Source organism: Zootoca vivipara, chromosome 1, assembly GCF_963506605.1.
Source record: "Zootoca vivipara chromosome 1, rZooViv1.1, whole genome shotgun sequence".
In the NCBI taxonomy this organism is placed as follows: Eukaryota; Metazoa; Chordata; class Lepidosauria; order Squamata; family Lacertidae; genus Zootoca; species Zootoca vivipara.
The window spans coordinates 97,636,139-97,648,297 of record NC_083276.1 but is presented as its reverse complement, the minus strand read 5'-3'; the positions used below and the strand labels follow the sequence as shown (position 1 = coordinate 97,648,297).

Sequence of the window (12,159 nt, the reverse complement as noted above, 5' to 3'; positions counted from 1 at the left end):
ATAATCAAGGACAAAAGTGGTAAGGACCTAACAGAAGCAGAAGACATCAAGAAGAGGTGGCAAGAATACACAGAGGAATTATACCAGAAAGATATGGAGATCTCGTACACCCCAGGTAGTGTGGTTGCTGACCTTGAGCCAGACATCTTGGAGAGTGAAGTCAAATGGGCCTTAGAAAGCACTGCTAATAACAAAGCCAGTGGAAGTGATGATATTCCAGCTGAACTATTTAAAATTTTAAAAGATGATGCTGTTAAGGTGCTACACCCAATATGCCAGCAAGTTTGGAAAACTCAGCAATGGCCAGAGGATTGGAGAAGATCAGTCTACATCCCAATTCCAAAGAAGGGCAGTGCCAAAGAATGCTCCAACTACTGCACAATTGCGCTCATTTCACACGCTAGCAAGGTTATGCTTAAAATTCTACAAGGCAGGCTTAGGCAGTATGTGGACCGAGAACTCCCAGAAGTGCAAGCTGGATTTCGAAAGGGCAGAGGAACCAGAGACCAAATAGCAAACATGCGCTGGATTATGGAGAAAGCTAGAGAGTTCCAGAAAAATGTCTACTTCTGCTTCATTGACTATGCAAAAGCCTTTGACTGTGTCGACCACAGCAAACTATGGCAAGTTCTTAAAGAAATGGGAGTGCCTGATCACCTCATCTGTCTCCTGAGAAATCTCTATGTGGGACAAGAAGCTACAGTTAGAACTGGATATGGAACAACTGATTGGTTCAAAATTGGGAAAGGAGTACGACAAGGTTGTATATTGTCTCCCTGCTTATTTAACTTATATGCAGAATTCATCATGCGAAAGGCTGGACTAGATGAATCCCAAGCAGGAATTAAGATTGCCGGAAGAAATATCAACAACCTCAGATATGCAGATGACACAACCTTGATGGCAGAAAGTGAGGAGGAATTAAAGAACCTTTTAATGAGGGTGAAAGAGGAGAGCGCAAAATATGGTCTGAAGCTCAACATCAAAAAAACCAAGATCATGGCCACTGGTCCCATCACCTCCTGGCAAATAGAAGGGGAAGAAATGGAGGCAGTGAGAGATTTTACTTTCTTGGGCTCCTTGATCACTGCAGATGGTGACAGGAGTCACGAAATTAAAAGACGCCTGCTTCTTGGGAGAAAAGCAATGACAAACCTAGACAGCATCTTAAAAAGCAGAGACATCACCTTGCCGACAAAGGTCCGTATAGTTAAAGCTATGGTTTTCCCAGTAGTGATGTATGGAAGTGAGAGCTGGACCATAAAGAAGGCTGATCGCCGAAGAATTGATGCTTTTGAATTATGGTGCTGGAGGAGACTCTTGAGAGTCCCATGGACTGCTAGAAGATCAAACCTATCAATTCTTAAGGAAATCAGCCCTGAGTGCTCCCTGGAAGGACAGATCGTGAAGCTGAGGCTCCAATACTTTGGCCACCTCATGAGAAGAGAAGAATCCTTGGAAAAGACTCTGATGTTGGGAAAGATTGAGGGCACTAGGAGAAGGGGACGACAGAGGACGAGATGGTTGGACAGTGTTCTCGAAGCTACGAACATGAGTTTGACCAAACTACGGGAGGCAGTGCAAGACAGGAGTGCCTGGCGTGCTATGGTCCATGGGGTCACGAAGAGTCGGACACGACTAAACGACTAAACAACAACAACAACAACAACATATTGCAACAGGTATAACACAGCAATTTAGTCAGGTGATGCAGGTAACATTAATTTTGCTTACAAGTTAATACTTTACTCAGGATTTTTTGTGTTAACTTCAAGTGTCTTCAGTCATCAGGCTAGAGACCTGTAGGAATAGACAAGTTTTTACCTGACACCTAAACAAAACCAGTGTAGGTGCCAACCTGATTTCTAAATGGGCAGATTTCCATAAGCAGGGCATCATCACTGAGAATGCACTGCTTCATGTGGCTCCCCCATGAACACATCAACAGCAGTAGTACCAAAGCCTCTCCCCACTCCAGATCTTAAACTCTGGTTGGCTGGTACTGGGCGGCATGACCCTTCAAATGCTTAGAGCTTGAGCTGTTTAGGGCTTTATATGTTAGTACCAACCCCTTGAATTCGGCTTGGCATATTTCACTGGCATTGCTCCTGACAACACACAAGTAGTGGCATTGTACGTCAGTTGCAGCTTCCAAACCATCTTCAAGGTAACCATTGTTAATAAAGCAAACCTTTTAAGCAATCTACATTAGGAGGTTGCAATTGGCATCCCTTCACAAACATAAAGCCAGATCCAGATAAACTAATAATTTACATACTTGCATACCAATTTTGGAGGGATAATTTTATTTCCCAAATGACACAAACTTTCCCTTTATGTTAAAAGTATAAAGCAATGCAATGCAATTTGAAATACTGAGTGGATATAAAAAGCATTTATTAGAATAATCTACTGCGATTTCCAGGCCTCCATGCCAGAAAGGTGGAGACACATAATTTGTAGTAAACAAGAGTGATTCATTTACTACAATATGACTACAGCAGTGTAAGCAGCCAATAGCAATAGGAATTCATTTCCCGTGTAGGAGAGGAAGGTCAAAACAGATTAATTTGAGCCATACATTTTCCTTTGGGCTGGGTTCCTCTGCAGGAAGGGCAGGATATAAATTTAATAAATAATAATCTTTCAAGCTCCAAACAAACTGCACTGAAGTTCCAACTGAACAATGTAACTGGTTTCCTGAAAAATGTGTTTAGGACTTAAAGATAAGTGCTAAAAATCCTCTTAAATAAAAGGCTATTTCAAATGTTGTTCTGTCTCTCATTTATTCTTAAATGCATGAGCTACAGAACTCAAAGCAGGCTTCATGTCAGATAAGGTTTGCTAAAGTAAAAGACTGCTGTAAAAATTCAAGCATTTTTTAAAAAAACAAAAAATGATAATGAGAAAAGGCAAGGATTGCTAGTGAGGTGGATAGGATTCCATGGGGGGTTGGGGAATTTATTATTAAATCAGTTTTATACTTTAAATTATTACAACAATTTACGAAGTTCAAAAGTTGCCATTCACATTTTTTTTGTTGACTGTCCCTCAAGAAACAGATATAATGTACCATTCTTTAAGCATGCTAATAGTATTATATCATCTGTTTATGTCTTCAAGACTTTCCATAAAATATAAATAATTCCCAGATTTGTAAACACTGTGAAACCACAGCTTCAAATACAAATAAACTATAGGTTAACATGTATGAGTGCTTTTGCTTCCCTACTCCTGTCTTTGTTATGCAAAGGGAGAGAAATAAGCAAAAGTCAAGTTTATTTTGAGCAGGGTTTGCTTGTGCAAATGAGCGCTCATGGCTATTTCTTTGCAAACAAACACAAAGGTAGAAATGCCAGCTTTGCCCATTATGACAAGCCAGAATGAGGCTTGTTTCCTCCCTCACATGGGGACAGTCAGCAGAAAGAGAAGAGATAAGTGTTCATACACTATAGTTAAGCACTGCATGCAAACAAGGCCAGAATAAGGGAAATATATTATTCCTAATCAAATATTTTAATTAATCTAATTTTAGTTACCAGGGGGGGAAACTCAAGACATTTGTATAGCCTGTGTAACATTAACATAATTGGCTTTTTGAAGTTTTGTTTACTAAACTACAATTCTAAATTAGATTCTAACCAATAGGGGCCATCAGAACATTGTCCAGAAAACCCATATTCCTGAGATATGCACAACAAAGAAGAAATTATGAACTGAACTACCACAGCCAATTTTTTATTTAAGTTATTTAAACAACCGGGCCCTGAAACTAAAACATAAAATTACTAGTAAACACACAGAAGGCAGGAATGGGTGAGGAACTAGTCTTTCAGTTTTCCCCCTACATGTTCCAAAGACGACCTGTTCAACCAATCACTTACTTATGAGAAAAATGTCAATACCACACTGGAGGGGAAAGCGGGAGACAGAAGGAGTGGGAGGGGGGGGAGAGAGAGGGGGGATGGGAGGGAGAGGGAGAGACCCATCAAGAGCAACAGTGTATCTAGCACCTCATTGAGAAGAACATAAATAGTACTTTATGGTAGGATAAACTAGACTGATGTGTGTAGTACTGTACTTTGGGACTGGAGATTTCTCCAAATGGAAAAAGTCTTCTTTGCCCACACACATTTTCAAGGGGAGCTTCCTTCAAAAAAATGGATGCATGTACTCAAATTATGATAAGAAATTGTTTAATTGTTAGCGTTTATTGTGTTGTATTATGTTTTTATTTGTTTATGTTGTGTTATTATAAAATGAATAATTTTTTTGGGGAAAAAACAAATTATGATAAGAAAACTGTATCAGGCAATATTCTAAAGGACTTCCCCTTTGTAAACACAATAGTCAAAACACTAGTTAAATATGTCCATCTGAAATACAGGATGGTCAAGTGAAGGTTAGGCATCAAAAGAAACAAATGAGAAAAATTAACACCAGAGACCAATGTGAATTTTAACTTATAACAAGTCAGAATTTGAAATAAAGTGTGGGTAAAAATTCACAGCAAAATACCTTGGTAAATCCAATAATTCCTGCCAAATTTGTACCAAGAATGGGGAGTGGCAAGATATAAAAGAACAAATAATCCTATAGCACCTTCAAGACAGACAAATATACTGTAGCATATGCCTTCAAATAATATAAGAAAAAACCTTCAAAATCCACATTTGGGCAATACCTTTTTTGAGACGAACCAAAAGTTCACAGAAGTATGACATGTTTTTGAGTTCTTCAGAACATCCTGCCTGATGACAAGCTCTGGAGAACTCAAAAACTTGTCACACTTTTGTAACATTATGGCTGGTCTCAATAAAGGCATTGCCAAAGTGTGGGTTTTGGGGGGAGTCATCTGTGAGATCAGTAGGCCTCAACTCCTTAACCAATGAGACTCTTGCAGCACCTGGGGGGGGGTCTAGATTTTTCTGACACATGTTCTTAGACCGCAAAAGATTATGCTAAGGCACATTTGTTAGCCTTTAAGTCAGGCATCCCCAAACTGCAGCCCTCCAGATGTTTTGGCCTAAAACTCCCATGATCCCTAGCTAACAGGACCAGTGGTCGGGGAAGATGGGAAATGTAGTCCAAAACATCTGGAGGGCCGAAGTTTGGGGATGCCTGCTTTAAGTTGTCACAAGATCACCGGGTATTTTTCATGACTACAGTACTCTTCTTCAACAGAATGATTAGGACTGTCCTATAATTAAAACCCTGAGGAAGTTGGTCATGAAACACCTACAATGACATCTTGACCCTGCCTCTCTAAGGCTGCAATCTTACAGGGGGAATTAAGTCCTGCTGATATTTAGTTTCTGAACAAACATGAAGGAGAGCAAAACACCACAGGAAGAAGGTTGGTGGGGAGGGGTGAGAGAGAGAGAGAGAGAGATAAACAGAGGCAGAAATTGAGAGGAAGACTCATAGAGTAGCAAGTAGAGAAAGCCCTTGTCCAACGAATCACATTCCAAAGAGGTTTGAATTAGACATAAAATGACAGCACTGCATCATAATGAAGCTTTCATATGTGTGTGTGTTTACCAGAAAGCATACGATAAAAGAAAAGTGTATAAATATGCAAAGGCACCTGGGATTTCCTAAAAAAAAAAAAGTATCCGGAAAAGAAGGTGCACAAACATCCCAGGCTGCCCCCACCCACGTCTCTTGGGCACCAACCTCTCTCTTTTTTGGAGGGGGGGGGCAGAATCATCAGTAACAATTTCATGGGGAGGAAGTAAGAGGAGCCTTCCGTGAGAAGTGCGTGTGTGCATATTGTGTGTGTGTGTGTGAGAGAGAGAGAGAGAGAGAGCCAAGTGTGCGAAGTGTGTTACCCGAGTGCCAATACAGCCCCCGCCCACAGAGAGGAGAGGGGAGAAGTGCTGCCCCATAACGACCACGACCCAGACTGAATCATCACCCCCCTCGATCCTTTTACCGGAGTTCGGCGCTGGCGGGGGGTCTCGGCCGGCCTCATACTGACGGGACTGGAAGAGGGGGCTCCGCTAGTCCGTGGCCCCCGCTGACGATGGCGTGAGGGGAAGAGGGCGAGGAGGGAGGAGGAGGAGGCGGCGGCGGAGGGGGCTGTGGCGGAAGCGTCGCGTCCGGGCAGAGCTGCTGGCGGCGGAGCCGCATTTCCCCCTCTCTCTCCTCCCGTCACAAGCCTCCTCGGCCACCCCTCAGGTGGGGAAGCGAAAGTGGGGAGCCCGATCGGCCCACCTTCGCGCACGGGCGCGGGGCCCCTCTCGGCTCCCGTACACGAGGAAGAAAAAGAGGGGGGAGGGAAACGGGTCTGGGGGGTGGGGGGAGAGAGAGAGAGCAAATGAGAGAGAGAAACCCTCACAGAGAAGGCGGCGGCGACGGCCGTAGGCAGCTGCTTGTTGCTATTACTGCTGCCGCCGCCGCTTCCTCACTTCCGGGAGCGACGCGGCGTGTGTGTGACGTCATGACGCAGCCAGGGCATTTGCGCGTGTGGGGGTGTGGGGGTCCCCCCCCCCCAAAAAAGAGCTGCGCCGTTCTGTAGGAGGACTTACTTGGGGTGGGGAGTACTATAATATTTTTATGTTTTTTTTTTAAAAAAAAAAAAACCGAACGCCTCCATCCGGGTACTTGCAAGGGAAGCTCCGGTTCTGCTGTGGGAAGAACGTAGGTACTTGTAGGAGCCCGTGCCCAATTCCATATTATAGGAACTTGCCTTTGGGCGCATATACAGCCCACACACATATATGTGTGTGTGTGTGTGTTTAGATATATAGATGTATACACAAACAAACAAACAAACGGAAATTACACGTTTACACATACACACAGAGAGAATATATGTACTGTACAGTATATGCAAACCACCAAGTGAGGGTTATAGTTCATCTGATGAACTGTGCTCTAGTTGACAAATGCTTTTATCCCATGTTAAAATTTAGTCTTTTAGGCTTCACAAACCTTTACTGTAGCTGGTCACAGAATTTGCCTGCCCTGGGCAACATGAAGGACAGATTTGGTCCCACTTGGCTCAGCTGTCCATGACCACTCAGCTGGCAGAGGGAAGGAGGGTATACAATGCAAGTGTGTATACAATGCAAGTGTGTGCAACGCCATCTCTCACTCTCTTTCTTGGCATTGACACGGAGCATAGTAACAAGCACAGACCTGTAAAATCCATTACCAACTGAGCAGAGGGGACAGGCTTCCTTCCTCCACAGCCAACATGGAAATCAAACATGCTTCGTCTACCAACAGCCTACCCACCTAAATATAATTACTATTGCTACCAGGCAATGAGTGTATCTGTAGACCACTCTTCATGATTGCCCATAGCGATCTTGGAGCAATTTCTGAGATAATAAATTATATTCAACATAGAATGACATTAAAATACGAAAATTAAAATTAGTCATTAATAAAATACAGCTGTGCAGAAATAAAACCTAAAAGTGTTAGGCAGGCTGCATGACTTCATTTCCTCCAAAGACCCTGTAGAACAGGTATGTTTTAACTTGGCTACAAGCCTTTCAGAGTTGTTCCCATCCCTTGTTAAATACAAGCCTAGACAAGCCAAGTTCTGCACTGCACAGAGATTGGCAGAGGCCAGCCAAGTACACGCAGTGGCAGCTTCTGCTCATTCTGGCTGGCCTGCTGGACCCAAAGAGAGCAGGTAGAGTAGCCTTTGACAACCTGGTGCCCTTCAAATGTTTGGGAGTGCAACTCCCATTAGCACCAGCCAGCAGAGGGAGATAGCAAAAGGCAGAATAGTGGTTGCTCCTTACAACTCACTGGTCCAGCCCTATCTACCATGCTACCTAGAGAATCACTCGCTGGAATCTGGATCATCACTTTGTAATGGTGAGTGGGCTTGCACGTTCCTCTGATCCTTGTGAACGAAGCTGTCGGGAATTTCATACTCCTAGCAGGGTCACCCAAGGTGGTAAGGTCAAAGGTTTCCATCAATGGTATCTCTGAAGAATTTTACACGTCACTTGGGAAGACAGGCGAACTAATGCCAGTGTACTGGAAGCAAAGATCACCAGTGTCAAAGCAATGAATCTTCAACATCTTTGTTGGACTGGTCATGTTGTTCAGATGCCTGATTATCATCTTCCAAGGCAACTACTCTATTCTGAACTTAAAAATGGAAAGCATAATGCTGGTGGTCAACAAAAGAGGTTTAAAGACTATCTCAAGGTAAATCTAAAAAAAGTAGGATAAACACCAACAATTGGGAAACATTTGCCTGCAGTGCTCCAATTGAAGAAAAGCCTTTACTGAAGGTGTCATGGACTTTGAAGATGCTTGAACTCAGGATGAAACGTGCTAAGAGGAAGGCATGTTTGGCCAACCTTCACCTTGATAAACCCCTGCCTGGAAACCTATGTCCCCACTGTGGAAGGATATGTGGATCCAGAATTGGCCTCCACAGTCACTTACAGACTCACTGTTAAGACTGTGTTCATGGAAGACAATCTTACTCAGCTACGAGTGATCACCAGAGAAGCTACCTCAAGATAGAAGGTTAGAATCTTTTTTCCTTGAACAAATAATTTTCACATCTGTCATAAGTGTCTGCATAATAGTTTGTTTGTTTTTTAAAATGGGGGTTGGAGTATCTTTATAATGGCAGTTGTATTAGGGGGTGGGATGTAATATGGTACCAAAGGCAGTGAAAATCCAAAGTAGACCTTCTCATTCCTTTCCCCTCCCCCCTTTCATCTCCAGGGGAAAAATGCAGTTTATAGAAACAACTAAAATGTTATTTTATTTTAATTGAATATCTAAATATGCTTTTTGAAGACATTGTTATGAGTTTGGGGCATACAGCCTACCCCTCATCCCTATTCTAATTCCTAGATCTATTTCTGGAATACCCAGGGCAGCCTGGTAATGGCCTGCTATGTATGGGTCTTTAAGGTAACAAAGGAAGTGGCTCTGTGCCAGATGTCAAATGTGTGGACCTCCCTCCCTCAACTGTCTCTCAGCTAAAAGACAAAAGACCAGAATGGAGAATTGAGTTATGTGAGCCAGAAGCTGGAAGAAAAGCTGCAGGCTGGCCAGTCAAAGAGAGAGAACAATGTTTGATTTCTTTTTTTAAAAACAAGGTTGTGGCTATGGGAGAAACAAGACCCTTTGGGGGTGTTAATGCTGTGAACCCCTCCACTGCAGGCTCAGGTTATATATATGTGTGTGTAAATAAACCATATATTACATTCTCAAAGGAAACACGAACCCTGGGTAAGTGCCTGGAACACCGTTTGGAGATTGGAGTGGCATGCAACAATATCCTTCCAGAGTTATAGATGAGCTTTCCACTTTCCTAACTGAATGCTGTGTCTGATCTCTTCCGGGGGGGGGGGGGGGGGTGTTGCAGAAACATCATTGCCATGTTCTTCCCTTTGTAGTCATTCAAAATGATAGGATACAGGACTCAAGAGCTTCCAAGCTTTATACAGGCATTACTATTTTGTCTTGCAAGCGCAAACAGTTTCCCATGCTTTCGTAAGTTAATGATATTTTCTCCTTCCCCTGCATTTACATGAGTTTAAGGGTATTTGTTTGCATGGGACATGAGACGCCGGATTGTGGAGCTAAATACTGTGTGAAATGGGGAGCCAGGGAAGGAGTTAGCTGTAAAATGCATAATTTACAAAAGAGAAATGTAAACTTTGTAGAAAGAAAACAGCAGCGAATAAGTTCCGTTTGGGTTCCTAACTTGTCATGAAAGCAAGAGAATTGTTGCACATCTTAGGCCTGAGCTACATGGGCAGCAGCATGGGGTTCTTCTGCTCTGAAGTGCTGCTTCTGCAGCACAGGGGTTCTGACCCAGTGTAAGAGTTCGCGTTTGGGCATGCAGAGGGAGGCAGGACAAAGTACTGTAAGTCAAGGCAAGGATTTCAGGATTCAAGTGATACCACAGACACTACCTAGCCAATAGGCACTGTGGTGATATCACCCCTTTAAGACTGGTTTATGGGAATGGGTTAGATTAGAACCTCAGAAATAATGAGCTCACACACAGCAGTCTCCTGTTAAGATTTCAAAGCCTGTGTCACAAGGTAATAGGGTGGAAGAGGTGAACACCCATGGTCTAAGTTCCCATATAACCTGGATTGGTGGGAGCTCTCAGCAGCCAGCCAGCCAGCATCTATTTGGGCTTTTGACAGCATCTTGTTCCGTTGCTCAGCCTACTCAAATTTAAGTGTAAGTTTTTGTGTTATTAACTGGATTAGTTAGTGTTTGTTGCTTTCTTACCTTCTGAGCTATTTTAATCTGTGTAATTATTTTGAATTTTTCACTCTTGTAGAGTTTTGTTTTAGTAAAGTCTGTGTATGATTTTATGGAAATTGGTCTGGTCTGTGTTCTTGGGAGGCAGGGATCTCAGCTTCCCTGGTCAGTTTCAGGGGTTCTCTAAGTGCTCGCTGTTCGCCATATCTGGGCTCTCTGAAAATATGGCACAAACTCTGAAGGCTGTAATTTTAAACACAAACCAGGGAGTAAGCCCCATTGCACACAGTGAGAGTTACCTATGTGTAATCAGCCACATAATTATCTAAACAATGGCCCACCAAGTAGGGAAGTAACACCAGTTAAAGAGAGGCAATTCAAAGTAATCACTTAAGACACATTACTTACCCAATAAGTGTTCATATGACTTCAGTTAAGGCTGCTCTGGCTGCTGCTCCAACCACAATATGAGACCAGCAAAAAGCAGGCGAGCAGGGTGCGTTGGAGGAATTTCCCTGGCACTTTGTTTATGTCTGCAGCAACACTCTTGAGCTTTCCTTCTTCCCATTTTCTTTTGCTTTGGTTTGACTGTCAGTTTCCTCTTGATGCCTTTCCTCTCCACAGGTGCTTCCTCCTCTCAGGACTATGAGCTTTATTATTCTTTTTTCTTTTTGAGCTGTATCGCATAGACACCTGCGCACCTTCACACTCCATTAGCCCATAACAAATGCTAAACAGAAGAAGGACGAAAACACCATATGTGTGAGAATCGAATGAAGTTAGGACTGTGCAGAGTTAGGAAGAAATGACAAAGACACGGGGTGGTAAGAATGGGTGAATCGTTGGTGGGGAGGTCTGGGAGAAGTGATGGTGGAGGAGGAACCCCAGGGAAATAGCTAGGGTGAAGGGCGTTGTAGGATGACCTGAGAGAAACATACAGTACAAGGATTGCAGCACAAAACCTTAATTGTGATAGGTGGGCCTGGGGTGAGGAACAGATCTCACACACTGTCCAGTGTACATTCAGGTGCATATTTCTGTGAAAGGGACCCCCTTCAGTCTGAAATCTCAAGACAGACTTATGCTGAAAGAAGTTGTACTTAACATCAAGAGGATGCATTTAAAATAATAATAATCACATTTCCATTCCACCTTTCTTCCAAGGAGCTCACACTGGCATATATAATTCTCCCCTTTCCCCGTTTTATCCTAATCACAACCTTGTGATGTAGGGAAGGGTGAGAAACAGCGATTGGCCCAAGGTCACCCAGTGAGCTTTCTGGCTGAGATTTATACCTGAGTCTCCCAAGCTCTAGGCGAGGACTCTAACTCCTACACTACACTGGCTTTCTATTGGGTAAAAAACAGGGTGCCTAACATGAATTTTCAGGTTGGGGTAGCTTATTTTCCAGGAGTATTTCACATTAATTATAAAAATATTTACATGCACCCGTATCATTAAAAATATATCACAACAGTCTACAACAATATATAAACATAAAAATGTGCAGTAAAATTTTAAAAAGTTAAAAGCAAATTAAAAGCAAAAGAATTGAAAACAATTATCAGTAGGCCATTGTGTGTGATGTACTCTAATTCCCTGCCCAAAATAGAAAAGGTGTGAGGTGGTGTTTAAAGGTTGGCACAGAAGGGGCCTGCTGAATCACTCTTGGCAGGATGCTCCACAGGACTCGGCCGAGAACACTAAAAGCTCGGTTTCTCCTAGTCATCAAAGGAGTCTTCCCAACTGGAGAAAGAACCAGAGACGCTCCTGCAGGTTATCTCAAGGGTGATAGAGATGACATAGAAAAGTTCAGGCAATCCCTGAGTTTTCCTGGACCTAAGTTGCTCAGGGCTCTTGTTGAACCTGGCTTGGTAGTAGATGGGCAGCCCATGGAGATGCTTTGACAATGATGTCACATGTTCTTGACCAGAAGCTTCCATCAGCAA

The 12,159-nt window shown here is 43.0% G+C and overlaps 1 protein-coding gene across 2 annotated transcripts in view; it reads right to left on the bottom strand.

Annotated features, from left to right (window-relative positions):
* Positions 1-6,388, bottom strand: part of SPOPL (speckle type BTB/POZ protein like) — a 34,428-nt gene extending 28,040 nt beyond the window's left edge. Inside the window, exon 1 of one of the 2 annotated variants that reach the window (XM_035130727.2) lies at positions 5,936-6,388. The gene's annotated coding sequence lies outside the window, so the exon portion shown is untranslated. Of the gene's footprint in view, positions 1-1,734; positions 3,926-5,935 lie in introns of those variants that run through there. The other variant, XM_035130738.2, reaches the window with a different exon arrangement.
* Between the last annotated feature and the right edge of the window lie 5,771 nt (positions 6,389-12,159).